The sequence below is a fragment of the Crassostrea angulata genome, chromosome 2 (assembly GCF_025612915.1).
Source record: "Crassostrea angulata isolate pt1a10 chromosome 2, ASM2561291v2, whole genome shotgun sequence".
Lineage (NCBI taxonomy): Eukaryota > Metazoa > Mollusca > Bivalvia > Ostreida > Ostreidae > Magallana > Magallana angulata.
The window spans coordinates 17101235-17121614 of NC_069112.1; the positions used below are offsets into that span (position 1 = coordinate 17101235).

Sequence of the window (20380 nt, forward strand, 5' to 3'; positions counted from 1 at the left end):
CACAGAAAATCAATCAATCATTGATTCATGTTATAAATGTTATAAATAAGCAAACTTCTATGAACAGATATTTCATGTTTCTTGTAAGAACATTGATCTAGACATTCCTTAATTTTAATATATATTTTAAAGCACAACATTTGTCTTTCTCGTTTGAAGGCAAATCAGTTTTTTTACTACTGTCACCATGAGCCAACATAAATCCAGTCATACCTCCAACAGTACCTCTGCCATTTTCGAATTAAGAGGCAACAAACAGAATTACGAGATGCGAGCCTTTCATACCTCCAATAGTACCTCTGCCATTTCCGAATGAAAAGGCAACAAACAGAATGCAAGCCTTACAAATTGCTCTACTACTTCTTACTCCCACGTATGGACTGTTTATTACGATTTCGCAGAAAATATGAGTTTTCTTGGTTCAGGTTCCAGTTAAGCAACAGGTATTGGTAAATTATATTGCATACCTGTTTTCCAGGGACTATGTGGCAACAACCGTTATAGCTTGCTTTTCTGTTGTTAGTTACATTCATAAACTTTACAACCTTAAGGATCATGTTCATCTTTTCTGATACAAAAATTGTTGTGCTCAACCCGTAGGCATATTTTGCACAACTCAGTCATTATATATTATCAGTTACAGTTTTTAATACATTTGAATCAGCCATGTTCAAAGCAATATTTACAATGGCCTTTTATTGATTTTTGAGAGTGGGAAAAGTGACGCCAGGCGGAAAGGTTGTATCTTTTTTATTAGATTAATATGGAGCACGCGAGGATCACTATCAAATTTATTACACATAAGCATCATGATGGCAAACCATTTTAAAATTCATCCGACAAGTAACAAAAACTATAGTTCAATTCGTTGCCCCCGTTACTACATGAGATTAAGAGGAGTACAAAAGGGGCCACTTTATTGCTATGTACTAAATATTCCAGAAGCAAGTATGAAAATTACATGTATCAATTGCAAAATAGGATATCAGTAGAATTACTAGTCATTTTTTAAGGATAGGACTGTCCTCTCTGTCTGCTGATGTTGGTATGAGTGACAGCAAAATTAAACGTTTAGGTCGATGGAAATCGGACGCTTTTAAAAGCTACACAAGGCCAGTTAATTTTTCATAATGTGTTCTAGGGCAACTTGTTAATGCCTATTCCGATATTTTTCTGAGATAAGAAGATAAACTAACAAACATTTTTTAAAGAAATACGTTTATTTATAATATTGCGTATCATCAACTGCATGATTGAAATGCCACCAAGACAGTCCAAACGGATATGAATTGAGACGACAAGAGGAAGCAAAAATAGTCAAAAGGCAAAGACCAAGGAGCAGCGGCTTTTTGGTGTAATGGATGGTAGCCCTTCTGAATCGGTGCAAACCACTTCGGAGGGGAAACAACCATCAAGTCAACAGCATCATCTTCAAATGCCATATGCACAGACGATATTCCGATAGCCGTTACATCAGTCCACAAATTGCTTGGTATGCACGTTAGCAATGCAATAAAACATAAAACCAAAAATATAGCAGGGCAGTGTATTGATCTAACATCTCTTTTGCCTCCTAAACCTGGTGGGAATGAAAAGAAATACATCGTATATAATATGGGGAAATGATATCCAAGGATGGTAACCCCCCAAAAGGTTGACACCATAAGTCAGTGGTCTGTTGCTAAGATTTATCTAAGTGGTCATCCTACTTAACCCATAGAGCTTTTGAAATACTTGCAGTGTATTAGGACCAGTAGGATGGGAAAAAATGATGTTCATTGCAGGTTAGGCTCATAATCCAGTATCATCATGGGGAGAAGAGGATTCCGAGGTCTGGTCAATGTACATGACACAAAAGTCAACCTTTAATGCTTCTAAAACCATGCATAGAGCCACATTAATAGACAAGTGTTACAACCTCAATTTCAAAAGATCTTGCAAAAAACTTCCGTGCACGTATACTCATAGTTGTTAACGTTGCAGTGGCCAGCTTGCCATGCTTCACTATACTCTTGCACAAACAAACCTCATGCATAGTTGTCGTGTCCCCAGAGTCCAAACATAATATACTAGCATTCAACGTACGACACAGCAATCGCATTTCAGGGGACCACAGAACTCTAATAACCAGCGCCCACGTTTCAGAATTACAAACCCACAAGGTTTGCGGCCTCGGTAAAACGCCTATGAAACTCCCTGCACTAGACAAGTATTTGTCAATGTTATCCAAATACTCAACTAAGACTGCAAAAAATTATTATTAGGATTTTCATGGGGTTTTCAATTATATTACAAGGGGCCAAGAATTTATATTCAATCCGAAATGTGATATTGGCATGTGAACATCACAACGAGCTTCAAGAAAAATAGTAAATGAAGTAAAATTAGGACGGGTTGGGGGCCATTTCGGAATCCTCCAATTTCTAACCTCCTATTATTACATAAAATCATCTATTGTTATCTAGTTTTATTTGTAATTTTATTTGGGATAAAAAATAATGTCACAACAGTGACAGAGTGCAACAAAAATATTTTCTCTGTAGATTAACTTTATACATAATGGGGGATAAGGTGGTTAGTATTGATGAAGATGATTTTGTAATCGTTAATTTGGCACATAATCAGTTATTTATATAAAAAAAAATAATAAAGATTTCTAATGTCCCTAATGAATATTATTTTCTAGTTTGTAAAAGTTATCTCTCGTGCAGCATTAAATTCTTTTGCATATTCATGTATGGCTTCGAAAAACGATCTCGTAGCATGAAAATAATTGTCGCTGGAAAATTGTGGGTGCATCGTTTCAATAGCGCGTGTAATCTCTTTTTCACTGGACGCCGGTCAGTTTACATTCTTTGGAAATTTTCAAAGCCATTTAACCACCTTCACCCCTCCCTTTCAAAATGTACTTTGTATTTTTTTGCTTTTTTGAGTTTTCTGGCGGTTTCCAACAACTAGAATTGTTTTTCTTCTTTACAACTTACATAAATGTTAATGAGTTATGTTAATATAATTATTTTGGTTGTTAAATGATTTTTGGAAGAAAGGATCAAATATTCTAAATTTGATATTAAAATTATAAAGGTGATTATTACAAAATCATATATTGTCTTCTTATTTATTTGTAATTATACTTGGGATAAATAAATCTTTTCTTTGTAGATTTACTTTATAAAGATGGAGAGGTCAAGTGGTTGATATTGATGAAGGTGATTTTATTATCATTAATTTAGAACATTATCAGTAATGGATAAAAAAAGTTTTAGGTGCAAAACGACTGGCTTTTTATGTTACCAGTCATGTGAAATTGGTTCATTTCGCTATCACTGTTACGTGAATCTAGCAATTCATATTTTACTAATTTGAAATAATTCAAAATAGTGTAGTGTCCCTCAGTGTACATTGAATCCTCAAAAAATCATGATTGTTCGGGTACATGTATGTTGATAATAATAGGCAATTTAACTTTCTCACACAATAATATAATGAATTGAAAACAATGTTTTAAAAGTTCAGCGGGATACAAACTTGTATGGTTCGCAAACAAATCTGATGAAAAACCTTCCAGGGTGTAAACGGATAGAAACACAAAGAAAATGCTTACGTTAAACAAAAAATACGAGAGTAAAGCAGACAACACACGCCCCCTTCCGGCACCGCAATATCGGTGCACTAGACATGTTAAGAAAATAATCGGTGAACGATTTTTTTTACAAGGCCGGACCCATTTAGGCAAAAAATCGAGCTAGAGTACATTGCATTTTCATTGCTTTTAGGAACGAGGTTAGGGCAGATATCTGAAAGCGCTAACGACAACAGCCTCCTTCAATTTAACGAATACAGGATTACAAAACTGTTTTTAAAATATTACAGCAACGTCGTAAATAAGAACATCCATTATTCAACAAAGTAACCTTTAAACTTAACAGGGTTTGTGAATTTTACGAAGTTCATAAAGCCATTTTAGTAGCAATTTAATCAACACGCCATTCATAATCCTAACTGTGTATATGGTTATAGGAAGTCCCCGGGTTTGTAATTGTACCTTTTCTCATTTCTAATTCTCGAAATTATTTCAATATATTAATGTACACACCTATTGAAAGTGTGATGCTTTTCTCTTTAATTTTCCTCATAATAATAATAATAATAATAATAATAATAATAATGTTCGTTTAAATTTATTTTTAATCAAATCAATATTTAAATATTTAAGCAAAATAAGACATATGTCAATAAATTTACATTTTCAAGTGTCTTTGTCTGTGATAACACTACCAATGGATTTTGTAATGTACATGTATAGTCCAATGTTTTTTATCAATGATTATTTTTAAGGGGCAGTAACAATTTTCGTCAAATTCTATTTTTTTAAATCAATATTTATAATGCTTTAGAAATGCATTTCTAATGATCAAATGAAATTTGAGGGTCAGTTTTTAAGTTTTCAGCAAGTTACAGAGCTCACAAATCTGTATTATGTAAACAAGGCTCGTGCTCTGTTTTTGTTTACATAAGTTCAATTTACCAAATAAAAACCTTTTTAAATCTGATTTTTCTATCTTCTTATTCATTTTAAACATAGATAAACAGTTCTTAACGTTTAACACATATATATTTTAAGTCTAAATTTTAAATTTTCACTTCAAAATTCAAAATATAAACAAAAGCTTTGTACATTGTAAGCTATGCTACTCGCTTAAAACTTAACAAACGACACTCACATTTTGTTTGCTTATTAAGAATGCCTCACTGAAACATTGTAATTATTCCAATCGGAAAAATAATTGTTGACCAAAATCGTGACCATGCCCCTTTAATACTTAACCGGACAATTGGTAGAAATGTTTTAAGTCAACTAAATAATTATTCAATCTTTGAATGTAATGATTAAAATCAAATATGGTTGGGGAATTCAAATCTATTATAAAGGCTTTCTTGCTTTATTCGATTTGATCATCATAGACCGTACTTGATCTCCTCATAATGGTCAATGTATGATTACTTATTCCTTATAAAAAATGTTCTAGTTTTGTCAGCATTTTAATTGGATTGAATTTAATCATTTATTATTCATATTGAATTATATATTAAATATTTATCAGTTTTCATTTTACTGAAGAAGATTGCAGAAAGTCACATTATAATTTTATTTGAAACTCTCTGAACGGTAACACAAACTATAACACATACTATCTACTGCCCACCATATTTCAGGTCACAAAAATATCAATTTCAAAGTTTTTGATCAAACATTTGCAGTCGGTATAAACTAGTGTCTTACATATCGCACTTGCGCTTACATTCTTCTGATTGTTTTTGTCCGTACAGGTCAATAGCTTCGTTAATTTGCGAAATAACGACAGGAAAGTTTTATCTTCAGTGGAAACATATTTCAATAATAGGTCTCCGTATACACTAATCGTACTGTAATGTTATGTTTTTTTTTTGGTTTAATTTTGTGTCACTAAGTTTTATGAACATTATACACAATAATTGAAATCGTCAAATTTTAAAGAGATCTTGAGCCAGTACCTTCCTGTGTACATAGAAATAGAAAACTTAAAAAAATAAATCAAACAACCCCCCAACCCCCACCCCCCCCCCAAAAAAAAAAAACAAAAAAACAACAAAACCCCATAAAAACTAGCACTTTTTGGGGAGCTATAAAAATATGTACAATCGTAACATAAAAAGATGAATAAAATTGGATACTCAAGTAACTATTATTTTTGAGATGATCCGCCAATTATCCTTGACATCATTTTCTTTTCGTTTGTTCAATGAATGGGAAGAGTAGATGTCAACATATCTTAAGTATTTAATGTATTCGAACAGTGATTTTGTAAAGGATAAAATATACTTCCATCTGTTGATATAAATAAACCTTTTTGCTAACAATATCAATAGATTAAGGGCTCTATATAATACAGCATGGTTACTTCCAAAAATTTCTGTTTGTTCATTAAAACATACATCAATATTGCACAAGTTCTTTAGTTTTTCCTGTATTGTAATCCATATGTTTCGTGCATGCAGACAACCATAAAAAAGATGACTTGTTGACTCCTTAGTTTCATGGCAAAATAAACACATTTCAGTATCTAATATTTTGGATATAAATAAACGAGAGTTAGTGCAGAGAATTCTAAGTAAAATTTGGAATTGGAAACTTATCAATTTTGTGTTCATTGTGACATTATGAGGAATCGTAAAATATTGTTCCAATTCGTTTTCTACAATATCTATAGACAGTCTCTCTTCCCATTTGTGTTTTACATTTACAGGGGTTTCGGTGACAGATGATAAAAATATAGGGTAAAAAAGTTTCAATTAAAAAAAATCAAATTTTATTCAACACAAAGATTTGTCTGTTTCTGTAAAAAGAACCTTCCGTAGAAATTATCTCCTGATGGTTTTGATGCAGCAGAAATATTGATATTTCCAATTTGCGCTCGCTATGCAGATACAAACGCCCCCTCCCCCTTTTTTTCAGGGGGGGGGGGTGTCTTTTAACCATGTGAGAGAAAGGTCAAATATATAATTGTTCTCTATTCTTCATTTGCGTAAAGAATGTTCTATTAAAAGCCGCACTCTCCGCTTCAATTTTTTTTCCCAAATATGTTTTGGTTGGTTTAATTATACACAATGCCATAACAAATTTTACGAATATTTTTGTTTACTTGAATGCTGTTAAGTAATTTTAAGTACAATTATTCAGAAAATCATTTAAGTAAATAAATGTTTGAATTTTTTCGCTCCATATATAGAAGAAATTACTGTGTTTTGTGTAATGTATAAAAATGTTCACTAATTATAGGACCGTAAATGTAATATTGCACTGGATTTGTCACAGGGCGAAAAACCATCTTTAAGCAAGTCCTTAAAGGTGGCTTAAAGGTGACTTAAAGGAGCTTAAAGGCTATACAACCTTTAAGCCGCCATTAAGTCACCTTTAAGCAAGTGCTTATAGGTCCTTAATGTCCAAACTTCTTTAAGCTTCCTTTAAGCCACCTTTAAGCATCTTTAAGTGGCATTTACGCTCTCTTTACACTGCCTTTACACTGTCTTTAAGTGGCCTTTAAGTCAATATTGATCAAGCTGAACAATAAAACATAAATTAAATGCAAAAGCTCTTTTATAGAGATGGGAGGGGGTCATCCGAGTGATAATATAATTTCCAAGGAAGGGGAGGGGGCGGGGGGTGTTCCAGGCGGTTTTAATCGTCGCTCCATTAAACACAGATCGCTATCATCAGAACCGCTCTGATGGACACAGATTGCCGTTATAAAATTCTTTATAATTTTTGGGGGGTTTCAAAATTATTGTAGGTATGAGCGCAGTCTCTGTATCTTAATATGTGCATAAAACTAATTAAAGTATGTTTGTTTCCTATTATAAATTAATCGGTGAAAAAAAAATTTCTCTCTCTCTCTCTCTCTCTCTCTCTCTCAGTTCATCCGGTTATTAAACAAAATAAAGATAATGAACCAAAAATGCATGATTTAATTTGTTAATCGGTTTAAGGTTTGTAATTTTTTTCAATTTTCATTATTTCTAACTCTAGATCTGCTAGATACATGTTAAAGATGAAAAGACTCTCAACTGCCTTTGTTATATCGGGCAGGATATTACTGCTTTGTTTGTATAGACATAGTTTTGTTCGTTTGTGTATATCTAATTAGAGTCTATTGTTTGTCCAACTTAAGAAAACCCCTGGAACTAACACAGAATATACAAGATATACACAGCAGTTGTGTCGTGTGCCAAGGTGCATGTTTGTGTATATCTAATTAAAGTCTATTGTTTGTCCAACTTAAGAAAACCCCTGGAACTAACACAGAATATACAAGATATACACAACAGGTGTGTCGTGTGCCCAGGTGCACGTCAGGGTTTCTAAAGGCGTTGAATCTTAGTATGTACGAGTATACGATAAGTCTAGTGAATAAAAGTTAATTTACATTTGTAATTCATTTTCAAAGTATTATTTCCTAGCTCTGGGTTTCAAAGATGTTACGTCTACAAATTAACGATACATGTATGTAAGAGCAAAATCTTGAGGCTAATTAATTAATGTACCCGTGATCATAAATAGGGGTTGATTATTTAAATATATGTATAAGGGTAAATATGTCAAATATACCCGGCCTGGCACATCATACAATTGTATGTACAAGTCATTTGCAATTGCCACATGCAGTAAATACGTCACCGGTAATTGGTAATTTTGTTTGTTATGGAATTGATAGTTTAAAAATCATGTACATGTACATACAAATACATGGAAATATTTAAACATATTGGAACGTCGCCGCGATCATGAAAACCGGGAAATTGCGGGAAATTGAACAAATACCCTAATAGTATCAATGCATTTAATAAAAGAAATGATTTCATTTTATATCTACTCGGTTTAAATTTATTAACTAAGAAAGCCTACTATAGTGAACCTAACGGTTTCAATTTAGGTATAATATATTTTTGTTCACTGAAGACCAAGTTCCGTATTTCATTCTAAATACATGCATGCATGTAATTTATAAATTAGATATAATTGATTGTTACAAACTGAATGGTTTGTCAAAATCTTTTCAAGCAAACACATTCAATACAGTGATTCAATATCCACTGATATATAGGATATAAAAACGCTCATATTTAAGTAAGTTGCCGTGGCGCAGAGGATGTGTGGTGATGCTAGTAAACTAAGGGTCCCGGGTTCAATTCTCGCCGTGGCCGGTTTTTTTTTTGTGTTTTTTTTTTCGTTTTTCTTTCTAGAACAAAAACCGTTTTAATACCTTTTCTTTCATAAAGTTAATACATTTTGTTGGAAATTAAGCACAATATTGAATTAAGTTTTTTTTAATGGCTTAAAGGTGGCTTAAAGGTAGCTTAAAGGTGGCTTAAAGAAGTTTGGACATTAAGGACCTATCAGTTGTCCTTAAAGGTAGCTTAAAGGTGGCTTAAAGATAGTCTTTAAGCTGCCTTTAAGCCATCTTTACGCTTTCTTTAAGCCACCTTTAAGCAATACTTATAGCTTAAAGGTAGCTTAAAGGTGGCTTAAAGATCGTCTTTAAGCCACCTTTAAACACCTTTAAGCTATCTTTAAGGAGGACTTAAAGATGGTCATTCATCCTGTGTGTTTTTTTGGTTTGCTGTAATATGTTTAGTCTAGTTTCTTTTTTCATCTTTTGGATAATAAGTTTGTCGATGAGAATAACAATGAAAACTTTGAAATGAATAGTTACGTTTTCCGATGTAATCAGAAGAACATAAATCTGCACTCTTTCTAATATCGTAACATGAACAGATCTAGTTAAGTTATTCGTTCATGTTTTTTTAATTACTCGACGGATTTATCATCCTTCTGCATTGCCATATAATTAAAAAATTAAAAATTGCTATCAAAAATAAGTCAAAATACATAAAAAAATAATTAAGAAGTACTGAATAACATAACCTTGTATAAAAATTATAAAAATCAATTTTGTTACAAAAATGTCAATATTTCCGAACGAAATCGCCTTTATAAGGAACAGAGGGTGTAAACTGTACTTAGTTTATACTGCTAGTTTTGAGTAACAATTCCTTTCACGCGCTTTTTATGAACCGTACTATGTCTGGTGATAACAAGTCGCCGAGTTTGTAATTGTTCCGGTCTCATTATAAATTCTCGAAATTATTAAAAATAGTACTATTTCGAACATAGTCTAGGCCTAATTTCTAAAATGAGCTCTGGAAATACGTTTTAATTATTTTTTGGTCCAGCATTGTTTTTATTATAATAATTTAAGTATGCTGAGTCTGAAAAAATATGCTGGTCTTCATGAAAATGGCATTAAGTAGGTCAAAATGGCTATTCAAAATGGCGGAGAGCTAATCTTCAAATTTTTCTCTTAAAGTCTCTTCAACGGGAAAAAATAATGACATACACTAATGAATTGATCTACAATAGTATTTCATCATATCCAATGTGTGCTGAGTCTTACAAATTATGCTGGTTTTCCGCAAATGTGGTTATTTAGGTCAAAGTGGCGATTTAAAATGGCGGGTAACAAAATTTTGTTAATTCGTCTTATATTTCTGAAATGGACATAAAGCGTGAGACAAACAATGAATATTCAGTCCAGTTAAGTTTTTAATCCTGACTTAGGTGTGGATAGTAAGAAATAATATGCCATTTCAAAATGTCATAATTATCTATTTAAAAAATGGCGATTCATAACGGTAAACACCCAGATTTTATATTTTTTCCCTTTAATTTCTTGGTGAAAAATGGTGAAAAAGCGAGAAACAAACAATTAAATTTTTTAAAATGATTTTTAAAATCATAAATAAGACGTGCTAAGTCTGAATAATCATGCTGGTTTCCACTAAAGCGATGCTTTTTATGTCAGATTTCATATATTTTTCTTTAAAGTTTCTTAAAACGGGGAAAAGCATGGGACCAAAAAGTTTAATTTGGTCCACCAGAGTTTATCAATATAACTAAGACATGCGGAGTCTTAAGAAATAAACTAGCTATGACGGAAATCCCGTAAAATAGGTCAAAATGGCGATTTAAAATGGCCTATTTTACGGGATTTCATCACTTTCTATTTTAGTTTTTTAACAAGATACAAAGCATTAAAACAATTATAGTCTGGTCCACTAAAATTTTGTATTCATAATTAGGGTATACTGAGTTTGACGATATATGCTTACTTAAACAAAAATGGCATTATTTGGGTCAAAATGGCGTTTCAAAATGACAGACAGCCAGAATTCATAATTCTCTGTTAAAGCCGTTTACAGGGATGAAACGTTTAAGTATTACTTGATACAAATATGCACATGAAAAATTAGATTGGAACACTTTAACGAAGAAAAAGAACAGTTCCATATTTTACTAAAAATTGTGAATTTTTTCCGTTTTGTCTTATTAAGGCGTATACCGGTATCTTATTTAAACATTCTGTGTTCATGCTTTTTAATATCCGTCTTGTTTCTAAACCTTTCTGGTGGTTTTAAAATTATACTTTACGCGGGCATGTTAAGGCTTCCCGATGCTATATGTAGAAAGTCACTTGTCTGTACTTCATACGATATGACGTCATAATTAACTTTGACGTCACGATCTGCATTCCTGTCGATAGTTCTCAGGGAATGTATCTTAACGTTAAAAGTGAATTATATCAAACCAGTATAATACCGCATGTTTCCTTTATATAGATGTTGCAGTTAATTCTAGACGTACAGAATTCATTCATATTAAAAACCAGTATCAAATAATCGGCAGTTTTAAAGCTTCGTTTTAAGTTAAAGACTATTTATAAACTAGTGGTTTGGAGACTCTCCCTGCTACGTGTAAACAACTGAATGAAGAAATTTTAATGCATGTAAAACCAGCTTGGCGCAGGTGAAAGATCAACACAATTTTAGAATATTTTACGTAAAATTGGTAGAGAATATAAGTACCAATGTGAATCGTGCTGCGGAAACCTACGGATTTACCCCATTTTTTTGTAAATCGCTTTTGATTAGTAAAAATGTGCATTATTTTGATGATTTTGTGGAATGTTTCAACAATATCTTCTATAAACGAAATATCTATTTCTTTCCCAAGCAAGAACTTCAAAGTTTATGACTTAACAAAGGATTTTTCTTAAGAATATGTATGATTTAATGTCATTAATCACCTGCGCCGATGCGTCTTAACTAGATCATTTGCAATATTAGGATTCGCCTGTCACGTGATTACGAAGTACATATGACGTCACAAAAATGCATCAAATATAATGTTGAACATCGATGTCAATAAATGTAACATAGATTTAAAGAAATACTCCCGGTAAAATTATTTTTGCCATGATTCAAATAATATCGTTTTCCAGCCGTATTTTAGCATCGGGACGCCTTAACAATGCTGCGTATGTACCGATTTCTTCGACCTGCAAGTTTGTGAAATACAACTCATGCTTACAAAGCAAAGTTTGAGAGAGGAGAAATATTTCTGCACTATAAAACTGATGTTTTTAGGCTATAAAGACATCGATATCATAAGCCTATATAATAACAGATATACAAGCAGGTACTTAGGAACAGTGTACGGCACAGGATAAATGACCATCTTTAAGTTCTCCGTAAAGATAGCTTAAAGATGCTTAAAGGTAGCTTAAAGACGATCTTTAAGCCACCTTTAAGCTATATGTATTGCTTAAAGATGACTTAAAGAAAGCGTAAAGATGGTTTAAAGGCAGCTTAAAGACTATCTTTAAGCCACCTTTAAGCCACCTTTAAGGACAACTTATAGGTCTTTAATGTCCAAACTTCTTTAAGCCACCTTTAAGCCACCTTTAAGCTACCTTTAAGCCACCTTTAAGCCATAAAAAATCTTTTAATTCAATATTGTGCTTAATTTACCAACAAAATATATTAACTATATGATAATGATAGAAAAGGTATTAAAAACGGTTTTTGTTCTAGAAAATAAAATGAATTTTTTTTTTATCAAAACGCCCCAGACGAGGATTGAACACGGGACCCTCCGTTTACCAGCAACACCTCACTTCCTCTTCGCCACGGCAACTTACATATTTTCTTTTATTAAATGCATTGAAACTATTAGCGTATTAGTTCTACGCAATTTTCCCGGTTTTCATGATCACGGCACCGTTCCAGTATGTTTAAACATTTAATTATATACATGAGCATACTATCAATCCTAAAACAAAGAATATTACCAATTACGGGTGACGTATTTACTGCATGTGGCAATTCCAAATGATGTAATACTATACATATACTTGTACATACAATTGTATGATGTACCAGGCCGGGTATGTGACATATTTACTCTTACACATATATTTAAACAATTAACCCCTATCTATTATCACCGGTACAGGAATTAATTAGCCTCTAGATTTTACTCTTACATACATGTATCTTTAATTTGTAGACGTAACATTTTTAAAACCCAGAGTTAGGAAATAATACTTTGGAAATGAATTACAAATGTAAATAAACTTTTATTCACTAGACTTATCGTATACACGTACATACTAAGATTTCAACGCCTTTGGAAACCCTGACTTGCACCTGGGCACACGACACACCTGTTGTGTATATCTTGTATATTCTGTGTTAGTTCCAGTGGTTTTCTTAAGTTTGACAAACAATAGACTCTAATTAGATATACACAAACGTGCACCTGGGCACACGACACAACTGTTGTGTATATCTTGTATATTCTGTGTTAGTTCCAGGGGTTTTCTTAAGTTGGACAAACAATAGACTCTAATTAGATATACACAAACGAACAAAACTATGTCTAGACAAACAAAGCAGTAATATCCTGCCCGATATAACAAAGGCAGTTGAGAGTCTTTTCATCTTTAACATGTATCTAGCAGATTTAGAATTAGACCTAGAAATAATTAAAATTGAAATAAAATATACATACCTTCAACCGATTATTAAATTAAATCATGCAGTTTTGGTTCATTATCTTTATTTTGTTTAAAAACCGGATGCACTGAGAGAGAGAGAGAGAGAGAGAGAGAGAGAGAGATTTCACCGATTAATTTATAATAGGAATCAAACATACTTAAATATAATTTCATGCGCAAATTATGATACAGAGACTGCGCTCAGCCCTACAATAATTTTGAAACAAAAAAAAATTATTAAGAATTTTTTAACGGCAATCTGTGTCCATCGGAGCGTTGTTGATGATAGCGGTATGTGTTTAATGGAGCGACAATCAAAAACCGCCTTGAACACCCCCCCCCCCTTCCTTGGAAATTATATCATCACTCGGATCACCCCTTCCCTTCCTTATAAAAGAGCTTTTGCATTTAATATATGTTGTTTGATCAAACTTGACTTAAAGTGAACTTAAAGATGGTTTAAAGACAGCTTAAAGGGAGCGTAAATGCCACTTAAAGATGCTTAAAGGTAGCTTAAAGATGGCTTAAAGGTGACTGAAAGAAGTTTGGACATTATGGACCTATAAGCTCAGCTTAAAGGTGACTTAAAGGTGGCTTAAAGATTGTATATCCTTTAAGCCACCTTTACGCCACCTTTAATCCCCCTTTAAGGACTTGCTTAAAGATTGTTTTTCGCCCTGTGCGGCATAACGAACTATTCTAGTATATGTCTCTTCCTTTCATACCCTTCAAGCAAATAAATCTAACTAATAACACTGTGCCGGATAATTATGCCAGTGCCAAGATGGCATTTTTGCACCCGGCTAAGCTGCATATATCGAAAAATTCAAATATGCCATATGATAGACCATTGCTTAAAGAGTTAACAACCAACTTTGTTATCATTGTATCTCACCTGTCAGGTGAGATATTTACCTTTCAAAAATAAATTCCTGTAGGAAAACAATTTTTCCCATAGGAAAAACAATATTCCTATAGGTAATTCGAAATTTCCTATCGGAATTCAAGAATTTCAATTCCGATAGGATTTGATAAAATCCGATAGGAAAACTTAATATCCTATAGGAAAACTACAAATTCCTCCAGGAAATACCATTCTCCTATAGGAAATACAATTCCTATAGGACTTTTTAAAAATCCTATAGGATTGGCAATATTTCCTGTCGGAGAATCAATTCTCCTATGGGAATTATCATTTTCCTACGGGGTATTAATTTTTAAAGGTGAATATCTCACCTGTCAGGTGAAAAACACCAAAAACAAAAGTGGTTTTATACTCTCTAGACAATGGTCTACCATTTGGTATATATGAATTTTTCCGAAACTGCATCTTAAGTTGGTGAAAAAATGCGACCTTGGCACTGGCATAATTATCCGGCACAGTGTTTAATATATCATCATATACACTGGAAAAGCTCGTGATTCAAAATGAGCCGAGATCAAATATCGTCCAGCTTTATATATAGTAATAAGTATGCGCAATATGTTTTGGGCAACCCAAAGAATTATACTCTTTTTACATCACTAGGGACAATTTAAATATTTTAGAAGGAATCAAGCTATCTATGTCTTCGTTAAAGATAAAAATACATCTTGCAAAATTGTTCACATGTGTTTGGCCAAATGTGCTGACAAATGAAAGTATAGCAATGCGTGTCCATATTCAGAGGAAAAGTTGAGGCTTTTTTATGCTAGACCATGCCAGTGTTAATTTGCAACATATCCTCACAACTAAGTTTGCTGATGGATGTATGAACCTCTGTAAAGCCGATAAACACCCCTGTCAATGTTGTTCCCCTTTTATGGAACTCTGAATTAGCACTTGGTTCATATAATTCACTGATATGGTGTGACACAATTTCTTATTTCTACAGCATATCGAGAAAATCGACATAATGAGTGAACAGAAACAAGTAATAAATATGGTAATCAATTGACCAGAAAATCGAAGAATTCGAGAAGTTATTCAGTTATATGGATAACCAGTTTAAGACACATTGCCCACTGACAAGGTTTAATTTTCTTTCTACCTAAAATCAAAGCCCGAGAATATGTCCCAACTTAGGATTTGCCTTACGTTGCTTATGAAACAAACTCACACCAAGGTAATGATAGGGAGACAGGTATATATAAGCATGCACATATTAAAATGCCCAGCCGAGATTGGATAAAAATATTGTTTGTTGCTGGAACTAATGACCTTAAGATCTTATGCCTAACGCTTTCATAGATTTGATACCTTGCAACTGCCCCACAGGTTGCAGAACCTTTATGTGTGAATGTAAACGTGCCTACTTCCCGGGTAAAGCCATTTGCAAATTTCAAATCAATCTTATCATTCAAAAAAAGATTGTATAGATAACATATTTATATTCTGTAGCTTAATAAGGGAAAACAGAAAATTGTTTTCCAAATAAAAAGCCGATGGAGTTTTTTCTATTTATACAAGTGTTCAAATTTGATTGTCAGTTACATCATTAGTATTGAAATTATGATATTTACACATTTTCCCACTTAAGACGCCTTTAGTAGTCTATATAGAGATTAATGAAATTTGGCTTCTAGTAAACACTAATTTGAATTGCCATTTTGACAAAATTAACGTCATTTTCATGAAGATTAACTAATTTCATCAAACTTGGCACAACCTAGTTATGATAAATATGTTTGCTAGACAAATTTGTGATTTTGTATTGTTATTTTTTCCATTAAAGAGACTGTGAGTCGAAAAATGATGAAACTGGCTGTCCACCATTTTTAACTATTTATCGCGATCAACATATTTTGTTTGACTCAGCACACCTTAGTTATGATAAAATGCTATGCTGAACCAATTTATTATCGTTTGTTACCTCAATTTTTAAGACTTAAGAGAATTATAGAATTTGCCTGTCGACCATTTTGACCGTCATTTTGACCTAATTAACGCCATTTTTGTCATAGCAAGCATATTTTTTTAGACTAAGCACGCCTTAATTAACTTGCAAAAATAACTTTGCTGGACTGAATTATTGTTGTTTTTTATGCGTTTTCCCTAGTTTAAATTTTTTTAAGGAAAGCAAAATCTGAGTATCTGCCATTTTGCATCGCCATGTTGACCTAATTAAACCTTTTTGGGGAAGGCCAGCAAATTTTTTCAAACTTAGCACACTTTAGATTTAATACTAAGCTGGATCATTTCATTACTGTTTGTCAATAATGAAAAGAATTTAAGAAAAAAATATAACACTTGGTTGTCCGCCATTTTTAAATCGCCATTTTGAGCTACTTAATGCCATATTCATGATGGACAGCATTTTTTTTTTGGAATTAGCACACTTTAATTATGTTTAAAAACCATGCTGGATTAAATAATAATTATTTGCCGTTAAAAGTTTTTTTTCGACTAAATCGGAATAGACTATCATGAGATGTTTTTAATTCAATTTTCCTACTAATTATTATGTTCCTTTACATTTATTTTTCATTTAATCAATAATTATATTTTTAAGCAGAATAAGACATATTTTAGTAAATTTACGCTTTCAAGTGTGTTTTCTGTGATAACACAACCTTTCCAGTTTGTAATGTATAATCCAATACTTGCATCAATGATTATTTTAATACTGAATCGTACAACTGCTTGAAATTTATAAATTTATAAGATAATTATATAATCTTTGAATGTATTGAGGTGATTAAATATGGTCAGGATGTTCAAATCTGTCATGAAGCCTTTCTTGCTATATTGGATTTGATCCCTCTTGACCGTTTTTATTCTCCTCACAATTCTCGAAGCATGATTTCTTTATCCTTAAAACAATTTTCTAGTTTTTGTCAGCATTTAAATTTGATTAGATTTGAAAATAAATCATCCATATTGATTTAAATATTTATCATTATTTCTTTTTCTCATTCGAGTTGCATAGCAACATATCAAAATCATTAAATTTCTCTAACACAAGTTATAACACATAACATTAAATCTACTGTCTACCATATTTCAGTTCACAGAAAATATCAATTTCCATTTTTTTTGCTCAAAACATTGCAGATAACATAAACTAGCGTCTTACATGTCGCGCTTGCGTTTTCATCCATCTAAAAAAAATGCTTTGTCCATTCCGTTAAATAACCTCATTCATTTGCGAAATTAAGGCAGGAAATTTTTCTCTTCAGCGGAAACATATATCAAATGCCAGGAAACTAATTGTGCTGGTTAAAAAAGCAACTAGAGCGTGTGTGCCTTTAACATATCCATTCCTAAACACAAAGGTCTTTTGAAATTAGTTTCCCTGTGTTACTTTGGTTGATTTCAGTTCAACTTGAATATTTCATACACTGTGTTTTTTTTTTCAATAAAACAAATTGTATTGTACAAAAACTTGTGAAAAATAGCAAATTTCACAGTTAAAGTTTTTCCAAGACTCATATATACTCTAATAAGATATTCTGGCGCTTTAGTTCTAATCCGTATACATTTTTGTACAGTAAAAATTTCTTTTTATATCTCCACGGTAATCATTTGCATCAATTTGTTCAGCTGTCAAAAATTGTTGTCCACCGAATGTCCGATAACAACCGAATAGACGCGTTGAGCAGCGTGTCATCCGAGTGCCCTAATAAAAAGGAAACACACCTGCGTACCCTTTATGTATTAACACAAAATAAAACGATTAAGCACCTTTCTCACAATCGCGCTGCCTTTTGAATTTTTGAATTTGCTATTTACTCCTGAGGTAAAAAGTTTTAATTCATGTCGCCGGGTCTTGTATGAATAAATAACGCTAAATCCCTTGTACTGATTTCAGCTATGCACTGGTTCATCATTTCAAATGGTAAACGAAATTTTTTGAATCATCGCAAAAATACTTTGACCGGCAGTATTGACTGATTATTGAAGCCGCAATTGATGAACTTAAACAACAGGTATCTTTCAATGTGAGCATGAAACAAAGTCTATGGTACGTAATCTTTCCTTTGTTACCTTTGTTGTACATTTTCCCGACAAGCAATTAATATTGTGTATAAAATAGACAAAAATCACGTGTGTCTGTTGAAACTTGAACACGTAGTAGACCGTCATGCTTTGCGATTGATTCGGTTGACACAAATATTGTCACGTGTTAAATAATGCTTTCCATAGCGGGTAGTTTACCCGATCTGTTCAAGGGTTTAATAAACAAGAGGTAGACGGGTCTTTGGGGAGTAGGACGGATTCAGCTTAAAACAAAGCTGAAATCAAGTAAGTTTATTGTCACCTTACATTTAACACCATTCTTAACTTTCGTTTGGATCTACTGAATTATATGGACAAAGTATGATAGAACTTTCTTAGGTTAAATTAAGAACTATACAGTACGTCGGTCAACAGCTAGTGTTGATAAAGGACAACTAGGGACTTAAAATACTCGGATGCGTTCATTATTGGTATTCATGAATATATTGAGTTTTTACATATATTATGTTCTTGATTTTGAAAAAAGCTCTTAGAAATATCTTGAAACGGCATTCTATCGATTTAATAATAATATCGTTTGTTTAACCAAAGGGAAATAGAAGCTTTGTCTGTGATATTTTACAAAAAGAACAAAAAAATGAACTTCAACGTCTACATTTATAAGGATGTAAATCGCATTTCATTTCAGGCAACTTCGATATTTTAAAGCAATTTATTGTTAAATATTGATACGTTAAACTGGGAGGCCATTTTGAATTTGAATTTTTGTTTTTGTTTTTTACCAAAGGCATCGTGTCTATGCAGTACTTGTTAGATTTAATTCAACCATATTTTCCAACTGAACATGCATATAATCTTAGGTCTAATGGCAATTTTTACTCTCTGCCACTAGCTTGACTACTTCTTATTACAATAGCTTTATTCCGTCTACAATTAAGTTATGGAATAATCTTGATGAAGAAATAAAACATTCATCATCTTTGTCTATTTTTAAGTCAAAACTCAAAAACCAAAATATACCCAAAACTTGCAAACACTTTGGCAATAGGAAAGAAAATATTATTTTATGTCAATCACGGAATAAAGCTAGCAATTTAAATGCTCATTTATTTAAGGATTATTTTTTAATTGATGATAGTCAATGTTCAAACTGTGGGTCCGAATCTGAAGGTTATATACAGTTTTTTCTTAAGTGTCCAAGATACATTCAACAAAGAGTTAAACTTTTTAATCAATTTAATAACATTAGTGTACCTTTTCATATTAATTATATTCTTTGTGGTAGTTCTGAGTTTTCATACAACTTAAATTGTAAAATAGTTTCTTATGTTCACAGTTATATTATAGCTTCTAAGCGCTTTTGACTTTTTTTACTTATTAGTTCTTTTTTTTAAAATTACTGTTTCTTTCAAAGGGGCTGGATCATGACACCAATATTCTATGTCTGTCTGTCGGTATGAATGAATGAGGTGATGGCTTATAAATGTATAGGAATGAATGTGTTCATGTATATGCTAAACAACAAATTAAATTACAATTTATAATCATATAACAAGAGGGAAGCTATTTGTTATTATCGAATTATCCTTTGTCTTGTATACAAAAAATATCAATAATATATCACTCTGTAAACTGGTAAATTATACTATATTCTAAATTCTATGATTATTTTATAACACCACTTCTTGACTTTGTATTCTGGAGAGGGTTAATATAGGCTTTGCCTGTTGCCTAATCCATTTGATTACTCAATAAATTATGTTTAAATAAGGAATTATCCATATTGATTTCAATATTTATCATTATTTCTTTTTCTGATTCAAGTTGCATAGCATCATATCAAAATCATTTCTTTAAATTTCACTAACACAAATTATAACATTATATCTACTGTCCAACATATTTCAGTTCACAAAAAGTATCAATTTCCATTTTTTGGGGGGTCAAAACATTGCAGATAACATAAACTAGCATCTTAATTACATGTCGTGCTGCTTACGTTTTCATC

At 32.2% G+C, this 20380-nt stretch overlaps 1 long non-coding RNA gene and 1 pseudogene across 6 annotated transcripts in view; both read left to right on the forward strand.

Moving 5' to 3' along the window:
* Positions 1–1258: 1258 nt before the first annotated feature.
* LOC128173971 (uncharacterized) lies at positions 1259–2179 on the forward strand (annotated as a pseudogene).
* Positions 2180–18424: 16245 nt separating this feature from the next.
* The window catches only part of LOC128171639 (uncharacterized), a 31429-nt gene continuing 29473 nt past the window's right edge, over positions 18425–20380 (forward strand). The window contains exons 1-2 of one of the 6 annotated variants that reach the window (XR_008242119.1): positions 18449–18657; positions 19511–19542. This is a non-coding gene — a long non-coding RNA (uncharacterized LOC128171639). Of the gene's footprint in view, positions 18658–19510; positions 19543–19786; positions 19842–20380 lie in introns of all 6 variants that reach the window. The other 5 variants (XR_008242120.1, XR_008242121.1, XR_008242117.1 and 2 more) reach the window with 5 other exon arrangements.